The following is a 23,332-nucleotide window of genomic DNA, read 5'->3' as shown; positions in this document are numbered from 1 at the left end:
AAAAGGGCCTTGGGGAACTTGCCCCGTGTATTGGGGAGGATTGTGAGTGGGTACCAACGGCTGGACATTAAAAAAAAAAATGACTTTTTTTATGAAATCTTTGCCTTGATATGCTATCAATTTTCCCAGATGCCTTTTCAATATCTGCCTACAGAACTGTATGAAATTATAGTAAGTCCTACAGCTGGGGACGAGGATGTGACAGACATCTGTGGCTTGGATGAGAGAAGCTCAAGGCATGCTGCTGGTATGAAGGACTGCTCCAGGAGGCTGCCAAGCTGAAAGCTTTCCTAACATGGGGTGGAGGGAGTCCACCTAGTAGAGAGCTGCCTGCATCTGGCACCTGTCCCTTCCCTCCTCATGCAGATCCTTGGCAGCAGATTCTCAGACAGCACGGACATTCATCTGCTAGACAGACTCAGGAGCCTCAACATGGGTGGGGAGACAAAGGGATGGGAGAATGGGGCAGGGAGTGTGCCAAGTGACATGATTCCTGTAAGGCAGAATTTACACTGACTGCCCTGTGCAGTGGCTCTCTGCACCTCCAGAACTGGAGAGCACACCCCTTGTTTCACTTACAACCTGTTAGGATGTGCAGGGCATGCTGGGTACATCCCACTGAGTCTGTGACAGCTTGGTTACAGTGAGAAAGCTGACTGTGTCTGGTATGCAATTGACACCCCCACCACCACCACCCCCCCACACACATACAGCGAGACAGAGTGGAGGAAGACACACATGTCTGCAATGGACCCAAAGCATCTCCTTGTCTCTATGGGAGGACAAAAGACAGCTTAGGAGAGTGTGCAGTAAGACTGTTTCTATAGAGGCCTTGGGAGGGTGAGACACCTGGGCAGCAGTGTCTGATAGGGCTAGCATCCCAAGGCCTCTAGGTGCCTGGTGGAGCTCGGAAGGAGCAGGGTCCACAGCCTGTGTTCCAGCAGCCTGTGGGCTAACTTTACAGTGATTGTTATCTTGTGCGCTCTGTCCATCTGCCAAAACCCATTTCCACCAGGCGCTTGAGAGTGGGAGGCTGTGAGGCTCACATCTGTGGCTGATAACGCACGACCCGTGTGAATCAAGGATCTAAGAGGCTTTGCTTTGCTGTTTGGAGCGACCTCTGGCTCAAGGCACCGCACTAGGAGGGCAGCAGAGATACTGTCAATTACAAAACTGTCCTTCAAACCTTGGGGCTCAATGTGTTTGGTGCTGTCACTCATGCACATTGGCACAAGCTAGGGATGCTGAGAGCCTGGTACCCAGAGAGGCTCAAAGACCTAAAAGTTTCGTTTCAGTTTCTTTTGTTTTGTCTTTCCTCCTCTTCCTCCTTCTCCTCTTCCTCCTCCTTCTCCTCCCCTCTTCTTCCTCCTCCTCCTCCTCCGATTCTCTCTAATGTTTTTGGGAGCTTGAGAGATGGCTTAGTAGACAAACTGCTGTCTAGGAAAGGATGGAAACCCAAGTTTGAATTCCCAGAACCCACATAAAAGCCTGGCATGGTGGTGCATGCCTTTAATCCCAATGCTATGGAGGTAGAGACAGGGGGACCCGGTACTTGATGGCTTAGCTAGTGTTGCCTAGTAGATGAATTGCAGGTTGATAGACAGACCTTTCTAAAACAAAATCCTGGCCTCCATACAAATGCACAGGTACGTGCCTGCGTGCATAAGGACAACCACGTACACCACACAGACACAGTAGCTCTGGACAAACAATCTTGTAAATGGGGAATCTGCTCAAACTATTGCACTAACTAAGGACATCTAACCACTACTCTGATCTACCCAATGGACAGGACATTCTCCACAGTTATGTGGAAAGCGGGGACTGGCTTTTGACATGAACTCTGGTGTTCCATATTTGACCACCTCCCCTCGGTGGGGAGGCCTGGTGGCACTCAAAGAAAGAATAAGCAGGCTAGCAAGATGAGACTTGATAGCCTATGACCGTATAGTGGGGGAGGAGGTCTCCCTTGGTCATAGACCTAGGGAAGGGGCATAGGGTAAAAGCAGGAGGGAAGGAGGAATGGGAGGATACAAGTGATGGGATAACAACTGAGGTGTAATCTGAATAAATTAATAAGATTAAAATAAATTTTTTAAAAAAAATCCTGTACATGTCATTGAGCTAGCAAGTTGGAGAGCATTCAAAACTACAAGCTTAAAGACAAAGCATTTGTGTCTCTTTCCTGAATAATCAGACTCACCAAAGGGATATCTATGCCTGTTGGGCACTGCACAACTCTCAAATGTTGGACACCATCTCTTTACCTTCACACTAATTTTCTTATCGCAGCCACCATAGAAAACACCCTCAAAAAGATGTGATGGGTGCGGTGCGTGCCTGTGATACGAGCCCTCAGAAGGCCTAGTCAGGAGAATAGCTATTACTTTGTGGGTAGCTTGGGCTACACAGGGTGTTCTAAGTTAGCCTAGGATAAAGTGAAACCTTGTCTCCAAAAATAGAGATGAGTCATTTGAGATGACTGTCAAGATCAAGTGTTAAGGCCACAAATTCTCTTGAGGTAGTGATTGACTTGCTGTCTGGAAGATGCAGTTTTCCCCTGTGTATTCCTCCCGAAGTTGATTTATTGCATGTCCTTAAGTTGAAGAGGTGGGTGAGATAGAAGCTGGGTTAAGGGGACAAAGAATGGAAAGAGAGACATTGTTGAATTTAGCCATATCTTAGCTATGTTCTTGGCCGATGCTTTCCTTAGACAGGTGCTGTTAGGTGGAGCTGTGAGGTCCTAGTCTTTCTTGGGGACATGGAAGACAGACTGTGCTGAGCAGACATGCTCAGGGACTACAGAACCATGCCTCTGGTCACTTCTGCCCCAACTACTCCAGGTCCATGAATCCAAGGTCCTTCCATCCTTCCTTCCTTCCTTGTCAATGGGGTCTTGTTCATCCACTGTATGAATGATGAGGCTAGGCTGGGCCTTCTGTCTGCTTTCTGTGTGACTTTGGACAATATCTGGCCTCACTGCTTGGGATAAACGATGCACACTGAGATAGAGTTGTGCGGGAATCAGAAACTTTGTTGTGATTCTGTAGTAAACAATGCTGCAAACAGGTGTGGTGAGAGTCAGTCTCACGTTCTGTTTCTACCTGGCTTTTTAAGTCAGGGAAGGAGAGCCTTATCAAGGCCAGCTATCGGGTCCTATTTTTGGTGTGTGTTTCAGAGAACTATGTACATATTTTATGTATGTAGCTGGGATTTCATGCTGGATACCTCAGAATTATTCTCAGAAAAACAAACAAACAAACAACAAACCCAAAACAAACAAACAAACAAACAAAAAACATTTAAATCAGATCTCTAAAGGTGAGAAAACATGAAGGAAGCCAAGACTCAGCGGATAGGGGGAGTTTGTAACAGCGTCCAGGCAAAGAAGGAAGCTTGTGAGGAAGAACCGGATGATTCAGCTGGTGCTAAGAAGAAGGAAGGGAGTCAGACAGGGACAGCATTGTCCAGGCTCTGGGTAGCAGTCACCAAGGAATCTTCAATAATTTCCAAGCATGGTAGGAAGCCGCTGATGGCTTCTGAGCAGTGGAGTGACATGGCTTCATTCACTGAAAAGATCACAGTAGCCGGGTGTGGTGGCACACACTTTTAATTTCAGCACTTGGCAGGTGGGAGCAGGAAGATCTCTGGGAATCCCAAGCCTGCTAGCGATGTTATAGAGAGACTGTCTAAATAACACCTAAAACAAATAAACTGACAAACACACACACACACACACACACACACACACACACACACACACACACACAGAAAAAAAACATTCTGACTCCCAGTTGGAAAATAGGTTCCTAAGAACAAGTGAGGAAAACCGGAGGACCAGATACATTTCTACTTGTAATCTGGGTGAAGACTGGACAGAGGAGGACGGGTCTGAGAGGATAAGGAGGTAAAATGGCTGGGACGGACTGATTATTCAGAGAGAAGCAAAAAATCATGTCCCAGAAGTCTGTTAGAGCGCTGTGCAGAAGGATACGGGGGTGTTTTCCAGTAAAATTACTAGATAGGGAATGGGAGAGATAGTTTAGTGGCAGTGTGCTTGGATTGCATCCCAACAATCCATGGCTTTGTTTGTTTGTTTGTTTTAAAGCTGGTGCCATGGTGTGTGCTTGTAATTCCAGCACTGGAGAGGCAGAGATAGCAGATAACTAAGGCTTGCTAGTCAATCAGCCTAGCTGAATAGGTGAACCCCAGTTCCAAATCACAAAAACAAACAACCCACCCCCAAAAAACCAAAAAACCAAAAAACCAACAACAAATCAAACCAAAGTGCAAATAGAACCAACATAACTATAATGACAACAACAAAACCCCTAAACTGCCAAAACACAAACAAGCTAAAAAGAGATGGACAGCTCTTTAGGAATGGCGCTTGGCACTGCTCTTTAGCCAGCACATCCACCTACACATATGTGACATGTGCACTTGTAGCGTGAAAACCAACACATACATGCAATCTCCCCATCTCAACAACACACACATGCTTGCACATATACACCACACACAGACACACTACACCACACACACACACACACACTACACACACACACACACACACACTATACACCACACATACACACCACACACAGAGGGAGGGGAGGGAGAAAGAGATGTAAAGAACATACTTTCTGCAAACACATCTTACAAAATAGGATACCTGCATTTCTCTTTTGAAATACCCAGGGCCTTCTCTTTATTTTACAGAGCGGTCAGAGCATTGGGGATGGAGAAGACCGTATCTGAGCAAAGATCACCCTGTTGCTTTAGAGTTCCTCCCTGACCCAAGAACACTCATCACAAGTTGATCGCTGTGCTATCTATGACGGAGCCAGTCAGACTCTTCACTAGCTTCTTTCCACCCTCTCTCCAGCCATCTTTCTGTCTTTTATTCAAGGGGAAAATGTTTTGATATTAATTAAGTTACATGGCAATTTCCTCCCCCTAATTAAAATGGAACCTTTCCCCACCAGACACTTTGAAGTGCCACTCTGTGGATATAAGAAGAAACTTCTCATCCTCCACCATGGCTCTGCTGCACTTCTTCATGTGGTTCACTTCAGTCAGAGGAAAACTCTTTTGGATAATGAAGGGAAAAGCATTTAACTTGCTCCAGTCCAGTCAGCTAGCGGTGGGGTGTGGAACGCCTGCCGCACCTGTCATAAGCAGTGGGGGAGGCTGGGGCAGCTACTCGGGTGCGGATGGAAAGGGGTCTGTGAGCTGGAAGATGGTCAAGTGAGTCAGAAGTGGGTGCTAACTAGGGATCTGGGGGGTAACCAGGGTGCTGGGATACTGTGTAGGAGGGCTGGGGAGCAGCAGTACCCCACATCTCTAAGGAAGGGCTCATCTCCACGGGCTGGTTTTTGCTGTGAGCTGATTTCCTCGGTGGAAGGTGGAGTGGGGATGGTGCACCGGCTTTGTGTGGCTGAGAAGCTACCGTGGGAGTGTCCTAGCACTGGGGCAGTGGCAATGATCTAAGGAGAAAGGAAAGAAAGTGGAAAGTACATGAAGGGGGGTTCCCTCCCTCCCCCGTGAGGGAAGAGTCCAAGGCAGGCGAGTGGCCACCCCTCACCTGAGCAGACTTACACTCTTCCCTTCTCTAATCCTGCTGGTCCCCTGACTTCTTCTTTTCCTCCCTGCATCTTCTTTCTACCTCCTCTAAATGCACCCAAGGTGGGAAAAGAAAGAGAAAAGATCTTGTTCCCCTCCTGCCCCCAAACCAATTTCTTACCAAAAAAAAAAAAAAACCACTCTGGAGAGAAAGCAGAGGCCGCTGGTTTTTATCTGTAAATCTGATGGCAAGTGTTCTCCCTGTAACAGCCCCTGTGTGCCCACCTCCTCCCCAGCAAGGCGCCACCTGGCCAGAGTGGCAGACACTTTAATTGGATTATTGCTGCTTTTCCACCTGTCTCAGGGCCCAGAAGGTTAGGAGACACTAAGCATCTCCTTGGGAATCCCCAGAGGTGGTAGAGGTGGAGGGAGGAAGAGGGGCGGGAGAGAAGACCTCTCCTTCCTGACTACTGTCTTGTAGCAGCTTAAGAGCTGGAGTCTCAGGCAAGAGAGGCAGGGCAGCCGTGCAGGTCCCTTTCTTGCTTGGAAGCCCTGAAGGCACAAGTGCTATCCATCTTCAGAGGGAAAATGGGAGGCAAAACTAGGGGAGAAGGACAGGAAAGGTGGGGTGCCGTGGTGGAAGAGTTGAAAAGGTAGCTGGGAGAGACCCTGGAGGATGAATTCAGGAATTTCAGCTGAACTCTATAATGGTCTGTGAGGACTCCCGAGTGCCTGGCACTAGGCTGGAAGACAGGCAGGCAATAAGGAAGGGAGGAAGGAAGGAAGGAAGGAAGGAAGGAAGGAAGGAAGGGGAAAGGAGAGGAGAATGAAGTCCTTGGAGGTAGCCATGTCCTGTGAATGAAAGAGAAGAAGCAAGCTCAAGCTCTAGGACAGCCTTTCTTAACCTGTGGATTGTGATGCCTTTTGGGGGAGTCACACAACCCTTTCACGGAGAGGGGCGCATATCAGATATCAGATATTTACATTATGATTCATTACAGTAGCAAAGTTACAGTTATGAAGTAGCAACGAGAATAAGTTTATGGTTGGGGGTCATCAGCACAACATGAGGAACTGCGTTAAAGGGTCGCAGCATTAGGAGGGTTGAGAACTGCTGCCCTAGGAGCATCAGGAAGGCCGACTTGACCCTGACTAGGGTGATCTGATAAAAGCTGCAGAGATGATACGTTTTCCCTGGCTTGCATTTGCATTGGAGAAGAGAGAGCAAAGAAGAATGTTCTAGGTGGAGGAGGGACTAGGGGTGAGGGGTGCTGATGAGGGGCGGAGCCTGGTGCACCTGACTAGGGCACAGTGTCTGGGAAGATACTGCTGAACCAGAAAGGAGGGGTGGAGGAGGGAGAGAGGGATGATGGGTAGTAATTGCTGTGTAGGCATTTGTTTCCCTTGGCTGAGGGTGGATTTTTTTCTCTCTCGTGTCATGGGGAGCCAAGGAAGACTTATGAGGTGTATGTTGATGGCTTTAGAACTATATTTTAGAGGAACAATTCTGTTCCCTTTTGACATATACTTCCCAATCCTTTATTCCTGTCACATGGCTTACAATCCAAAAAAAAAAAAAAAAAAGCAAGGGTTATTTAAACACACTTCAGAGTGTAGCTTAGGAGGAACCCTGCTGAACCAACATGTCTTTTGCTTATTTGTAGCTGCTCAGAATAATTTCAGCAAATCTCTCAGAAAGCAGATCATGGGACACAGAACTTTAATTCTCAGGGAATTGAGTGAGTCAAGGCTCGTCCTTGTCCCTGGCTGTTTTGTCTGAGACTATTATAACCTCATCAAATATACCAATAGTGGGATGGGGGAGATTACTGGAAAAGCGTAGGGAACGCTACAGAGATACAAGGTTAAATCTGGGGCGACTTTCTGACAAGGTGGCCTTGTGGTGATGATTTCGTGGACATAGTGTGTTGGTAGGAGGAAGAAGCAAGCAAGCTTTAGCAGAACATGAAAGTGTCTGTGTGTGTGTTGGGGGGGTGGGTAGGCAATAGGACCATGAAGTCCAGTGGTGGAAGATTGGAGTGCAGCATCTAAATAAGAGGCTCTTCTGGCATCTTCTCCACCTGTAGTGTGCATGGACTCTCCTTATCCTCCTTCCCAGGGGTACACAGGATGGAGATGAGAGCCCCCCCACCCCCACTATTCAGTAGATTCTGAAGTAGTTACGGCACCATCTGAACTTGATGGAGGCAGGAAACATGCCGCAACGAGGAAAAGTGACTCTGCCAAACGGACAGACGTCACGTGTGCACTGCTATGCTGCAACCAAGACCTGTGTGATAACCTGCACTCTTTATGCCTTGGCAATGAAACTGTGATGGCCAGTTACAAGAGTTAAGATTGAGTTTTAGATGTGTTCTGAACACCTGACAATACCCTTGTACTCTGATGAGGCAAATTTCACATGGATGCACAGCTAGGTAAGAAAGCCATCTTAGTAATCACGCTGTGTTCTACTATTGAAAGGAGAGCCAGCTATGTACCAATCCCATGTTCAAAGAACATGGAGATTCCTGAACAATGATGTCTCCATGGAGGATTGCTTTTATCATCGCATTTGTTTGTTGACTTGTTCAATGTGTGTTGCACTTGGGTGCTCATGAGCATCGATGGCCCAAGGTAGATACTTTCCTCCTCATTTTACAATGGTGAAACTCAGAGAGGTTAGCTCATCTTTCCTGAACGCCTACACTCCCAAACTGTGGAGGAAAAGATAGCCCTTTTCCTCCTAAGGCTAAACTAGACACATCAGCTGCCACAGACGCAGTCCTCGGTAATACCAGTTCCTCACCATTTGAACAAACAGGGTTCATGACTGCTAGGCACCAACACCTCATTCTTTCTGCAGGGCTTCCTGAGGGTGGGTCTTTAGCACTGATGAAAGCCTGATCCCAGCCGCCAGCCATGGGAGACAGCTGCAGGTGTTCTAGCCAATCCAGAGACCTAGGAAGAAAACCCAAGCATTCTTAACCTTTAAAAAGATCTTAGCCTGTGGACAGATAAATTAACTCCAGGGCTCTGGGGAGATTAAACCTTATTTTATGGTTTGCTTGTTAAAAACGCATAACTCCAAATCTCACCAGAGATTGCAATTAAGATAGCGCGAGGCTAAAGCCATATGAGAAATATTATTTACTCTTGGCTCCCTGCAAAGTCCAAAACGACAATGGGCTTTTCCATTTCGTAACCTGCAGTCGATCTGAAGCCACCTGCCTTTGTACCTAAATGCTTTAGGACACACACACATCTCTCTCCCGGCATAGCTACCGACACACCATCCTTTGTGGTCACTCGAAGTAACCATAAAAAAAGTAAGTTAAAACAAAGTTTCCTGGGCGACCATGTTCAAGAGACACCAAGGACATTTTTAATCATCTAAGCGTCTTCTGCTCCCAGCCGAAGGGTTCTTTTTCTGTGTTGCCCTTTGAGTGCCTAGATTACACCAGCCCCGAAATGCTCCCTGCTTTCTAGCAACATCCCAGGAAGAACCACACCTCCCCAAGCCGACTCATCTCAGTAAGATATACCCCGGAGAGGACCATGATAGGTTTTCTCAATCACCACTGCTAAAAAGAGCGTATGGAGACTCAGTTGGTTAATTTGTTAGTCAAAGAGCTCCCTTAGGACTTGGCAAGATTACTCAGTAGATAGAGCACTGGTCACGCTCATGAGGATCTGAGTTTGAATCCTCAGAACACATGTGCCTGGAATCTTGTGCTCCTACCCAGAGATAAGAGGCAGAGACAGAAGAATTCCTGGAAGCTCCTCAGTCAGCTACCATGGCGTACGGAGTAGCAAAAGTCTAAGGGACCCTGTCCCAAACAGGATGGAAGGTAAGGATTACCCTCCCCCCCTAGACTTCTACATGTGCACCAAGACACGTGCCTGAACTTATACACAGGGACATATGCAGACAATGATCACACACAACATAACATATGCACACACATATGTACCATATACATGCATCATCCACACGTACGTACACATCACACACAGACACAAAGACTAAGAAACAATCGTTAGGTTCTGTTTTGGTGGCTCTCTCTGGCGTTCTTATCATGTTCCCAAATGATGGCTCATGGTTTTCATTCTGTATACATAGAGGAGGCACATGAAGACTGAGAAGCCATCTCTGGGTGAGTTCACCCTAGGCTCTGCAAGGTAGGGGAAAGCTTTCCTAAAATATGTCTTTTCCATCTTAACACTCACCTGAGGCAATAAAAAAATTATGCAAAAAAATTATGCATTTATTTATTTGTTAACGTATGTATGCATGTATGTATGTATATATGTATGTATGTATTATGACCACTCACCCGAGGCATTAAAATTATGCGTTTATTTATTTGTTTATGTGTATATGTATTATGTATGTATGTATGTATGTATGTATGTATGTATGTACATACGTATTACATGTGAAGACAGGGTCTTACTCACTCTGTAGCCCAGGCTTACCTCAGACTTTCAGTAAGCCTCCTAAATGTGGGACTGAAGGTGTGAGTCACTATGTTCCACATCACCTGGGACATTTTTATTAATATTCAGATTCTAGGTTCTGCTCAAGAGCTATTCAACCAAGTGACTGTTGTAATGAGATACATCGAGTGTGGTGGAAGGAACTGTGAGCGGAGGTTTGCGCTAATCTCTGCTATCTCCTGGCTGTTTGATCTCCGTCTAGTTAGTGTCTTAGCTCCTTGTTTAATTCCTCCTGGTAAGAGAGACAGCTGCTACAGTGATGCGTGTCAAGCATGTTCTCAGGGCTTTGTGAGCGTAAGTCTTACAAAGTATCTCGAAGGTCACACAGCTAGTTAGAGGCGGGGCCAAGATCCCCACTGGGTTCACGGGCGCAGACAACCGGCCATTATGGGATGTTACCGCTCTCGGTCTGTCGTCACTCTCAGCTCTTCTTCTTCGAGCCAAGGCAAGGACACTCATAGGCTAAGTGAGAAGAAGACCAGAAGACCTTCTGTTCCGACTGGCTCCCTCTCTGTCCTGAGCTTAGACCCAGCTCCTGAATTACACAAAGCCTCCAGACCAGCCCTGTAATTTTTTTTTTCCTCCCTGCTGCTTCTTCTCTGGTGATTATCCAGGGCTGATTTGGCCAAACTTCTAAGTCTGTTGCCTGGCAAGCCCCAGCACATCTGGAGTCCTGCTGTGGTCTCAATTGCACAGCTGTCCGCAGCAAAGATGCAGTCATCAGAAAGCCGCGGCCCAATGGAATCTGGAGAGCAATCTTTATATGGATCAACTCTTTATAGCTTTGTGTGGATTTCGCTTCTCGCTCACAAAGACAAGGGAGCGCGTTAGCAGAGTTCACACTGAGATGTGAGCGGCTTTTATAACCAGCACGAGGATGATTTCCACAGAAAAACCTCTTCTTTCCTGGTGACAGACCTGAATTTTTGCTAAAGGTGAGGGGGAAGGGAGCTCTCTCTCTTCGAGAGCATTTGTGCGGACCCAAATGCTTTGAAATGGAGAAAAGCTAGAAGATTCCTCTGAGGTAAAGAGACGTCGCCAAACAGGCCCCAAATTTAGATTTGTACAGACGGGCACAGTAAAACTGTTTCCCCCAAAAGCTTAAGGAGGCAAAGCCAATTTGTAGCTTTTCTTTTACTTGGTGCAGTGGGGTAGAGGATATTGTTTTGGGAGTGGGGAAGATTGAAACCCGCAGTGAGAGTAAATGAAAAAGCCCAAGTCTCTGCTGGAGGTGGAGATAAAAAGCAGGAAGGAAAGAAAGAAAGCAGAACTGACCAGTCTTATTTAACTCCCCAAGGAGAGAAGGGCTGGACGTGGAGAAGAAAGCGATAACAGCAAATCTCTGTTGTTCTGTGGTCGATTAATCAGGCCTCTCTTCCGGACAAAGGCCACTGATGTTCAAAATGGTGACTTGGGCACTCCAGGGGCTGCGGGATGCTGCTCCTGCACCAACAAAGGCCAGTGAAATCATCCTCCATCTTGGGCCTCAGAATGTCAAAGCTGGCGGCAACCTCAGAAGTCTTCTTGACCAAGCCCCTAGTTCTGCAGATGAGGAAACTGAGGCCCAGAGGTCATGAGGATGGTTGATGCAGAATTTTGAAAAAGAGCCCCCCCCCCAACCCCTAACCTTCCAGGTTTGCACAACTGTTCCCTAGGATGCCATGGACGCCACGCTGACTACTGAGCCTTTTATTGGTCTGTGGAAAATAACAGACCAAGTTATTTTTCTGAGACAGGGTCTCACTATGTAGCTCTGGCTGTCCTGAGACACACGGGAATCCTCCTGCCTCTGCCTCCTGAGTGCTGAGATCACGGGCGTGCCCCATCACATCTGGCTACCAAGGTCCTTTTATTTCCCACAGGTGTTTGATTGCGCTGGGCTGGCGGAGCCTTTGCAAGATGTCAATTCTATTCCTAGTCTCAACCCTCTGTGTTGACTGCACCTCTAGGTCCACGGGGCTCCCAGCATGCCGATCTCTTTATGTGAAGGGCCAAAAGGGTGGGCGGTGAGCTGGGAGGACGGCTTCCTCCCTTCTTGAATGCGGATTGCCAGTGACCTAATTATTAATTTGATCTCCCTCCCAGTTTAGCAGCCTGGACACAACCAGCTCTCTTCCTGTTAGCTGTCAGCACTGTCACTTACACTTGTTATCAGTACTCCTCAGCTCTGACAACTTCCTTTATTTTTGGACGTAAATCCCATCTTATAATATAAATATCGCACCCTAGGCAGGACACCGTTAAGCAATTATTGCACTTCCCAGGTGAGGTGGATTTCTTGGCCTCCGCTTTTGATGAGAAGTGAGGACATAAGATGTGCCCTAATCACTCAGAGACACTGGGACAGATGATTATTATACTGTTAGGTGGACGGGGGGGTGGGGGTGGGGGACACCTGTTCTCCTGGCAGACTGCCAAAGCCCTTCCCTCTAGACAGAGAAGTGAAGGTAGGGCTGGCTGTATTGTAGCAGAGGGCAAACACATGAGCTAGAGCACCCTTAGCAAGGGGACCATTCCCCCTCTACCAGAGCAGGGCAGTCCTGAACCCGCACCTTGCCCATTTTCAAACGTCTTGTTCTGTGACCCAGATCCCCACAAGAGCGTTTTAGATTTCTCTCTAGAAGCTAAAGCATTGAACAAGGTCATGTGCGGTACGTTTCATGGATGGAGACGGGGAAACTGAGGTAAAGAGCAGGAGGCAGAGCAGGCTAATCCAAGGCAGGTTCTCTTATGCCCCCTCTTCCCAGCCCCTTCACTTAAGGCGGACTTCCCCAACACCTCAGCAAATCAGGCCAGGTGAAAATGCATTCTGGGATTCCTTCGTGGATGCAGCAGTTGTGTTCTCAGTAGCAGCAGACTGGTGAGGAAAGCATAAAGCACACTCAATCGCTAAGTCACCTGGCCAGTGTGCTAAAGTGATGTGGCCAAGGGAGACTTTTTGTTTGCTTTTATCCAATGCATTCACTTGAGTGTGTCTGTGGTGTGTGCATGTGTGCCCAGCTGCGTGGAAGTGTGCGTGCATGCATGCATCTGTATGCATGCATCAAGGTCAGGTGTCTTCTTCAATAACTCTCCACCTCAGTTTGAGATAGCGTCTCTTATTGGGTCCGAAACTCATCAATTCAGCAAGAATAGACAGTGAGCAAGCCCAGCGATCCTCCTGCCTCCCCCTCCACAGAGCTGGCAACACAGGGGCTCACCAAGGTGCCTTGCTTTTTTTATTTGAGTCCCGGGAAGTGAACTCAGATCCTTACAGTTACATGGCAAGGACTTTAAACTGAGACATGTCCCAAATCTACTTTTCTTTTTGACACAGCATGTCATATAGTCCAGGCTGGCCTCAGATTTGCTGTATAGCCAAGGATGACTGAATTCCATGAATTCTACCTCCCAAATGCCGGGCTTACAGACAATGCCTCTCCATGCTCAGCTCAAAGGATCATGTTTAATTTAAACTCCCGCCATTCTGAATTTCAGAAATGCAACTTAGTAAAATCAGAGAAGAGTTCAGAAAGAAATGCCCACATCACAGTTTCCAGCATGCTTTGTTATTTCATCACCACCACCACCAACCGCCACCCCTCCCCCCTTCGCAAACGCACTCCCTGCCCGCTACCCTTCACGCCCAGCCTCCGCCTACACAGCTTCACATGGCCTATAGGTGGAGTCCACCGTGTCACTCCCCAGGTTATGACGTTGTGCCCATGCGCACCTACAGCCTTGCATAGTCCCCTCGCTGCTTTGGTCAACCCACATTTGCCTTAACGCCCAGCATATTGCCCACGATACCGTCCGCCTTCTTCTCCAGTCCTTGTCTGCCAAAACTGCACTGCAGAGGGGATGCGTATTGCCCATGAGTCCCAAACACCCCAAAACATCTGCCTGCCCCCAGGCTAATGTCTTGGTGCCTCCCACAGCTCCCCAGTCCCTTCTCCCTGCACACTCAGCAGTCACTCCAAACTCCGTGTCACACTTTCCCAGAGCAGACTCTGACAAGTTCATCAAGTTGAGAGATGACACTGTCAATGGGCATATTTAAAAAAAGAAAAGAAAAAGGGAAAAGAAGAGAAGGGGAGAACAGGAGATAAGGCTGGGAGCCCTGCATGATGCTTGCAAGGACACATCAGCACACTCCCAAGGTCATACGGGCAAGCTGCGAGAGTCAACCTCTTTCTTCACCGTCTTTGACTCTTAAGTGAGCCTCCCCAGTGAGCAAGGAAGGCAGCTCCCTCCTGCTCGCTCCAGGGTGGGGAGTCTCACACTTGCTTCAGTAGGAGATGGCTTGCTAAGAAAATAGCTGAGCTGATAATGCCAGCAGAGTCACGACACCCGGGACCCCTTACAGTTTTAAGATCCAATCAACTTTAAAATATTACCGACTAAGACAGATTTGAGCAAACAAGTGATCCCGGTGTATTTACTGAGAGTGCAGGCACCCTGGTGAAATATTAATCTGGGATAGGAAGGCGGAGAGAGGTGGGGCTGGACACAATAAAATGCTCATCATTTTTATAAAACTCCTCTGACAAAGTACGTTTAAGATAATATAGCTACCATGCTATTATTTGTGTACAAATATTATGTATGTATAATATATCTCAATCTATCATCTATCACTAATTGAATATCTTATTATCTATTTATTTATCTATCTATATACCTTTTGTCTATCTATCCACAATCTAGCGATCTTTCTATCATTTATCTATGTATTATCTACCTACCTACTTTTGTCATCTATCTATTTTAATCCTATGCTTCCTATCATTTCAAGAATTGGCCAGGCATGGTGGTGCATAACTATTATCCTAACATTCAGGAGGCTGAGGTAGAGGAATTATGAGTTTGAAGTTAGTTAGATCTACATAGTAAGTCACTGACTGAATTAAAAAAAAAAGAGTAAAATTTAAAAGTCCAAGAGTCGCATAAGTAGGAAGAACTGATGCCGTGGCTCTTAGCTCAGACCTCTCCCTAGCTCCACCCTTAACCCAGTGTTATTCGATATTACTCTTCGGTGTTCTTCAGTAATTGCTTGGCACCTTTCATCTCAGCATTCCCTCCCACTCTTTGCTAGTCTGCATGGCCTCACCACCAGTGGCTTTTCTGGCTCTTCCTAGAGGCTCTTCAATCTCTGCTCAGGAAGTGTGCCTCGACCACAAGACATTCAGAGTGAGAAGCTAGGCTCTCATAGAACAGTCAGGGACTTGGAGGTGGGGGGGGGGGTTGAGGTGAGGAGAGGACAGAAGCGGAGAACAATATTGAGCGCTTCAGCCAGCAGACATGTCTGACACAGTAACATCAGCCCCCTACCTCCCCTGCCCATAGAAGCATCAATAACATCAATAAAACAGCTGCCCCCACTTGGGCCGTGTGGTGCTGCCACAAGAAGGACAAAGAACAGCCTCTTTCTGTCAGAGATGAGCTCTGCTTGTAGTTGATGGGAGGGGAGAGGAGAGGATCAGTCCTGCAGAAAACTGAAAAAACACTGGCCACTGCTGCAAGCCAAACCCCAAAGGCATGCTGGGCTGCTGTGCCCTGAGACTAGGACTCTGTGTAGAAAGCCTGGAGAGAAGCCCCCACAGAAAATCTCCTGCTCACCTTCCTAGGAGTCAGGAACACCAGTATACCCTCACTGGAAGCCCTGACTTCTTTTGAAATCTTCTATGAGTTACAGTCATTCTCCACGTGGTGATATCTTGGTCAATGGCACACCACATACATAATGGTGGTCTTGTCAGAGTGTATGTATTGTGTAATAGTCAATGTAGTCAATGTAGCCATCTGGCTTTGCTCTTCTCACAATGAGGAAACCCCCAATGGTGCAATTCTCAGGACATGTTTCCAGCGGTAAGTGATGTTACTACTGTACTTGGTACACAAGTTCCCATTGGTTTTCAAGATGTGGCTCAAGGCTCCTGAAAGTCACTCTACGCTGCTCACACATCTTCCTGAAACTGTTGATCCTTTTGTCCAGAATACCTGGCTTTGTGAACAGTGTCTCTGCCACTGTTCTGCCACTGTCACTGAATGAGTGACCTTCATTCTCAAGGTCACTCCTGTGTCAAGTGTAGCCTTGCTTTTTTTGGATTATACTTATTGCTGTCCTTGCTGTGTCACTGCATAGTGTGTGGCCACTTGCTCCACTAATTATGACAATGAACCAGAAATTCTTTTGCCTATTTCTTCCTTAGTATGTCAACTCCTGTCGATAGCGGTCTTCTGTTGCCTATGGCCCATGTTCTGTGGTTTGTGCTTTATATGCAGTTGATGTTCTAAACATACTGGATATGCACAGCAAAGCCTCATACCTTCCTTCAGTCATTGCAAGTAAACAATGTTTCCTCCTAAGCTAAATCATTAATCTGTCAATCAATATTGGGTCAATGAACAAAATATTAACTCAACAGGAGGGGTAATTCAAACAATTTTGTTGTACATCATAGTGACTTCAGTGCAGGACAATAAATCGTGAACTTAAAGATTGCTAAATACTTCAGATTTTAAATTTTCTTAAAAAAAATAAGTAGCAGTATACATACATCAATTAGGTTGAATTAGCCATTCCACAGACTCTAAGCATATATCAAAACAACATGCTCTATGCTGAAAAGATATAGTTTTATCAACTAAAACATAAAGCACACATATATGTAATATTGGCACAGACCATAAGAAATCATTATGAATCAGCTGCCTCAGAGTTACAGAAATGGCAGCTTTGTGAGGTTCTAGAAAATGGTACTTCCATGGGTTTCAGTTCAATCTGTGACACAGACACTACCCCCAAGAGGAAAAAAGTAGGAGGAACGAAGCACTCGTTGAACATCCGCTATGGACTGGGAGTTTTACAAGCATCATCTCTTTCAGTTTAATCTTCATTTACTTTCTATTCGTAAGAACAGAATAAGCACGAGAGAAACAAAACAAGATATTAAAAGGTGGGTAGTGTGGTGGTGGAGTGGTGTGGTACGGAGTGATGGGAGAAGAGTTTTGGTTGGCTGGTGAAGGATTCTTGGGGTCAGGTGTCCCTCTCCTCTTCCTATGTTTGTCCCCATCTTTGCTTATCTCTTCATGCTGCAGCCTTGTTATTGATTTCCTGGCCCGTTCCCATTCATCACTTCCTCAAGGGCAGGGGCCAGGCCTTCGCACTGTGTGCCTCCGTCTAGACTGACACCCGGGTGCAAGGTTTGTTGATGAAAGATAACTATGCAAAGAATTCCAACAGCAGCTTAAAAGATTCCTCACATTCTGGTGGCCATAGGCTCTGCAGCCCTCAGTAGGGGACTTAATGCACTCACCATGACTCAGGGACACAGGACCTCAAAGGCCTGGGCGAAAGAGAAAGGAGGGCATGAGCCAAGAGGGATGACAATAGCCAAGTCCTGCTCAGTCTCTTTTCCATTTCCCATTTCTCTTTTGGTCAGCATGTTCTGAGGTCATTCTAGGTCGCCCTTCCCCCACCCCCCACTCCACCTCCCCCACCCCACCCCCGCACTCAAAGATGCATGGTCTACTCACTAGCAGCTGTCACGTGCTGAGAAGTCCAATAGGCATCAATACCTCTTTTTACAGATGGATAAGTCATATTCTATGTGTCGTTTAGTATAAAATTCATCCCTTTTTCTTAAAAAATTTATTTTTAATTATGTGTATATGTGTGTCTGTGTGGGGATATGTGCATGTGAAGGCAGAGGCAGGTGGTTGTGAGCCAGTGCTGGGAACTGAACCCATGTCCTCTGCAAGAGCAGTGCGTGCTCTTAGCCGCCGAGCCATCTCTCCAGCCTTAAAACCAATCCTGTTAATTACTGACTATTAGCAATATAAAACCCAGATCGTGGCTTTAGCCTCCTAGAATATCTGGAAGGACGTCTGGAGTCTCTGGTGGCCCCGTGTAGCATTGGGAAGTGCACATGGGGGAGTCTTCTCTACTGATACCCTGTTCTGCAACCACTGGGACAAATCTGGGCATATTGGTCCTTTAGCACCAAACCTCATGCCAGGCAGTTCTCAGAGCCCTTTCATCCATCGTCTTCTATGGGGAATTAACTGATTGGGGTTGATCTATGGGGACAGTGAGGAACCTCTTGCCGAAAGAGCCCTAAGTCTTGGTGTGTGTCCCCTTCCTGCCCTGCCAGAGCCCCGACTGAATCTAGAGAACTGACTCATTGTAGATTTTTGGCACATGCCCTTCTGACCCCTAGCACTGAATATTTCTTTTTTTCTTCCTGATCTTTCAGGAGGCGTATCTCCAAAGGGAAGGCAGAATTTCACAAGGAGGAGGTGGAGGGGGCAGAGAGAACAAACCTCGAATATGCTAAGAGCTCTCTCTTCTACACTTTGACTGACAGTGAAGACACATCTTGTCAAATTACCGCTTCAGTCAAACACAGCTAACCCTCCGAAGCATTGACAACAGAATGATTTCAGTCTTAAGAAGGGTGAAAGGAGCCGGGAATTAAACGCTGGGCTATTAACAGGGTTCTCGTTTCAGCGAGTGAAGACACGTTCCCACATATTCTTACGTAGTCTTCCAAATATTTTTGCTGTTTGACGCCATGGTGAGAGAACAGTCCATGGTCAGTGATTGCAAATGCCCAACCTTCTTTGTCAGCTGAAAAGAAACTCCTCCTCGGGGAATGCTGCCTCGAGCCACCCGGGCCACCTAAGAACTATAGGATGCCAATGAAACTCAGGGATGCAGCGCTCTCCTCTCCAGCTAGCTTCTGACTCTGAGCTGGCACCACACCTCTCCAGCTCTTGACAACCTACCACCACTCTGACCGGCGGTTAGTCATCCAGGCGGAGTGGCGCACTGTGCACCTGCAAGACGCTGAGATGGGGGTGGAAAGGTTCAAGGTCTTATCTTGATGAGGGTGGGGTCATCACGTTTTCCAAAGCTAGTCTGAATGAGAGAATGGATAAGGTCATGTGAAAGTCGAGCTGAGCTCAGCGTGAAGAGCAGGGCGAGGTGAAGGCTGCAGTGGTGGAGGAGAAAGCCAAGCTCTGTGTGAACTTGGAAGGAAAGAGAAAGGGCGAGAGGGCTAGGAAGCACTCTTCTCAGCAGCTCCACATACAGGAAGTGTGTTGAAATGCCATGATCTTTCGAAAGCCCCCCCCCTCCATATTTAAAGAACCTCATTTCATCAGGGAATGCCTCTGAGCTCTGTAGAAGCAGCCTTGGCATCACACTGAAAATTTTTCCTAATGGCCACTGTGGAAACCATTGTTTGTCCGCTTGGTTTTACCATTTGGCTCCCTGCGAGTTCACATTTCCAAGAGGCTCTCTATATGTGTCTTACCAGCCTGGATTCTGCCCCGTTATCTACTCCTGTCTTTGGGTTTCTGACTTGGTATCTTTACTTTCTGATTTCTTCCCTGTATAGATCTTTAAGTAAGTTTTAGGCAACAGAGTAGTACTTCCTGATTCAGGGCTATTCAGGTTGTACTTTCCTTACTACTGCAATCCGTCCAAGACGATCATTGCTCTCCATAGGAGACGCACCAGCCTTCTCTGAATGCTAGTCCATCTACACAAATCCAGGTTCACCAGGAAATACTTATCTTATTCTCATAGACATTTGGGTTTGGGAGAGCTGTCAGCTTGCTGAATTTGATGCTTCTCCCACTCAGTATGCAAATCCAGTTATATCAATGATTGCAAAATAAGACACTTACCATCAATTCATCCCGCTCAACACGTCACACGTGTCATCTCATCTGCTCCCGATACCCGGGTCTGAGAGGAACATGCTGCTGCCTTTGCTTTATAGTTTGGGAAACAGAGCCCATCCTTGTCACCCCGACTCCACACTACACTCCTTACATGGAGCCTCAAGCATCTACGTGGATGTCAGCCATAACAAGGAAATCGTGAGCTATGGGACTTCCTGCTCACCTTTGGAGTCCTGGCTTTCAGAAAGACGCTCGAGAGGCTGAACTGACAACCCTCTCTCCATTTTTGGCCCACTGTGCTTGTAGACACCTTAGTAACCTAGTATAAGCTTTAATTCCGTCTCCACACTTACTCTTGAAACTTGCAAAACTTCAACTTTTCCTCATTTGGCTGCTTTTTGACAGTATCTCATCACTATGGTGCACCTTCCGTTATAATACCATTGCCAGAGTCTCAAAATTGTATTGTCAGTTCAAATTATTGTACCGTGTTTTATGAATTCCTATAGTCTTATTCTCCGTTATGATAATCTTCATTAGCTAATCAAGGGCTTATAAGACAAGGTCCTTGCCCACAAGGGGTACTTACTCATTTTTCTCGGATGAGCAGCCGCACGGAAATACATTCAATGCACTGTTTGTTGTATGGAAGTGACTGTAGGTATGATAGAAAATCCAGTTAAAAGGAGCGGAGTTGTCAGGAGCCATCAGGGAAGGCTTTGGGAAGGCTCATAGCTTAACCTGGGCTTTGGCAGTGGGAAGCCCTGGGAACATCAGAACAGAGGGATCTGGATGGCAAACTGCAGGGATAAATCACAGGCGTGTGCTAAAAGCAACGAGCAGAATGGTTCTGCGCAGCGACCTGGTCCAGGAGGAGGGGGAAGACGGAAGGATGGGGGATGAAGGTGGAGGCAGGGAAATCTTGAATACAGAGTTGAAGGATGCAAGTGTGAGATCCTGGAGTCAGTGAGAGAGACGGAGGTTATTTTAAGGGCATTTCCTCCAGTCCAGCCTTTCATGTAGCTCACTCTTGCAGGCTTGGGATTTCTCTGCAGGGCACCTATGCTAATTTCTATCACCATTCCAATTTACTCCCAGCTGGCTTTTCTGTTTCTGTTGATTTCAGTCCTAGCCCCCTTCCTTCTTTTGCCCAAATCCCACTTCACCTGGCGAGTGCCGAGACTCTAGAGTGAGCCTCTCCCCGCCTGGGATCGCAGGCGCACTCAGACACCTGCCTGCCTCTTGTCTCAGCTGCTTCCCTGCCTCCTGCCGCACACCTGCCAGACACAGCAGCACACACACAAGCGCGCGCTTTCTGTTCTGCCTCTCTCCCATTTGCTCCAGACTGTCTGCAGAAGAAGAGTCCCCCACGTCCTCGTTTCCAGCCGTTCCCTCCGCGAATGTGAAGCTGTCCGGTTACATCTTAGGTTCTTGCCCTTTGCATTTAGTGCTCATTTCTACAGGGAGCCCCCAGTCCCCAGTACTTTTCCTAGTGACAGTGTCCTTCAGGGTGAAGCATGATGTGGTTCCCTGGGGACACTTTCTTGGTCCTACCCAAGCTGAAATCAGGTGATCTTCTCCTTCCAGATAATCTCACGCAATTCCATGAACGCCCCATACATACTCTGTGTAGATATGTGCCTACCACATTGGTCCAAAAAAAAAAAAAAAAAAAAAAAAAGCAAGAGATGACTTTTTAAAAGTAGGGGGGAGGGAAAGCACGGGAAACCAATCGGGTGATCTTATCTTTCCTGGAAAATGATCAAAGACTCCAGAATCCAAGCTGGAGAAAAAGGTTTGAAAAGTAGGCACCAAATGAAATACAGATATCTGCCTTCAGGAACTACAGAACGAGGCAGGGTTGATAGATAACGTCTACTTCCTCGCTATCTCCCTACTGCAGGGATGGAGCTGGCCTCAAATGTCCCCGCCACTCTATGCAGAGTTTTCACTTATGGAAAAACCTTAAATGGGTCAATCTTTGTCATTTATTTTTCCTCCCAAGTCCTCTGACTTAATTTATATGACTAAAGTCTTCCTTGAGGCAGGGGGGATGTACGAATTGACCGTTGAGAGTTCCAAAGAGTAACTCTTCGGTCACGAACGCAGACAGTCCAGGAAGTGAATATGAGTGCATAGGAACGAACCGCCCTCCTGACTCAGCAGCCAGGGAAAGTATGGCGGGAAGCTGGCGGACTACATAGCAAGGTGGTGCCTCACAGCAATTGCCAGGATTCAGTAGCCAATAGTCACTGCTCCCAAAGTGTGCTAGAGATTTCATTTGGTAAGTCTGTAACCAATGAAAAGTTTTGCCTGGAGGGAGCAGAAGGCTGAGCTCCAGTGTGTCATCCATGCCAGTAGTTGAAGAGGTGAACACAAACCCTTACAGGTGTGAGAATGGCAAGCAAAGAAGGCTGAGTCAAGGCTTTGCAGGTGAATATGGGGAAGAGGGCCTAGAAAGTTTAGAAGTGGGGTTTTCTTTGTCAGTGGAGATGGCTATTCTCCATCTTCCCAAGTCTTCAGCTGGTTCCCCAACCAATGTCTAAAGGTCTACTCAGAGCTCTGCTCAGGGTTATGGAGTTTCTGTTTTCTAGAAGATTCTAAACCCAGGAGAGTCATTCCCATGTGACTTCACTTGCTTCTCATACACACGTGTTGATGTCTCATAACTTAGTGGCCCTGGACTCTCTCTCTTAGATTCAAAAGACAGCTGGTTTTCTACTTTGGGTTAATTATTTACACTCATGCCTTCCTACCTCTGCAGCTGTTTGTGTGTATCAGCTTTTGCAAACCGATGATGCCTAGTTAAGACCTTTCAGGGACTCCATCTTGCCAGCTGGCAGTCAACATAGTCCTTAGCAATACCAGTTTTTGTTTGTTTGTTAAGTTGGTTTTTTTTTTTTTAGATTGGTACCTTGGCAAGTGCATTGTTTTATCTCTTGCTACCGTGTACCTGTGCAGGTCTCTGGCTCCACTTTGGATATGATAGTAGAAACCCTAGAACCCACTCAATAAGCTGAGTACCAGGCCCAGGCCTCATCAATAGTTGTTCAAGAGGGCTCATTGCTGTATCTTCTGACTGTCCCAGCTTCATGGCAGGCAGAAGAGAAAGTTGTTTCCATGGCGTGATTTGGAAGGGTCCCCGTATTTACATGGTTTTCTTCTACTTCTGTGTTCTGCCTGTACTCCACCAGTCACAGGGAGTCGCAGTGATGCAAAACACAGAAAATAGGATTTAGATTCAGAAGATCTACATCTGTGACTCTTGGCTCTTCCTTTTCTTTGTGATCTTGAGCAGATCAGCAGGCTTTCCGGGCCTCAATCTCTTGGAGAAAAACCACAGGGGAGGTAGCTGTAGTGTAGTCAAAAAGGTAGCTATAGTCTACAGCAGTTAATTACACATTTCAAATAACTAGAGGAGGCAAGTCTGAAGGTTCCTAACAAATACAAATGATAATATATGAAGATATGGAAATGCTGATTACCTTGATTTGATCATTACATCTTCTGTATATGTGTTGAATTATAATACCATGACCCATGAATAAAGTACAGATATTGTCAATTAAAAATAACATGAAAGGCTTTTGGAAAA

At 46.7% G+C, this 23,332-nt stretch overlaps 1 protein-coding gene across 7 annotated transcripts in view; it reads right to left on the bottom strand.

Annotated features, from left to right (window-relative positions):
• The window catches only part of NXPE4 (neurexophilin and PC-esterase domain family member 4), a 212,515-nt gene that overhangs the window by 120,330 nt on the left and 68,853 nt on the right, over positions 1-23,332 (bottom strand). For 3 of the 7 annotated variants that reach the window (XM_084783629.1, XM_084783628.1, XM_084783633.1), the window contains exon 1: positions 8,375-8,526. The exons of the other annotated variants lie outside the window; for them this stretch is intronic. The gene's annotated coding sequence lies outside the window, so the exon portion shown is untranslated. Of the gene's footprint in view, positions 1-8,374; positions 8,527-23,332 lie in introns of those variants that run through there. 7 annotated transcript variants of the gene reach the window in all.

Source organism: Acomys minous (assembly GCF_964271855.1).
Source record: "Acomys minous genome assembly, chromosome: 5".
In the NCBI taxonomy this organism is placed as follows: domain Eukaryota; kingdom Metazoa; phylum Chordata; class Mammalia; order Rodentia; family Muridae; genus Acomys; species Acomys minous.
Note: the sequence above shows the minus strand (reverse complement) of the source record. Positions and strands in the feature narration are given on the sequence as shown.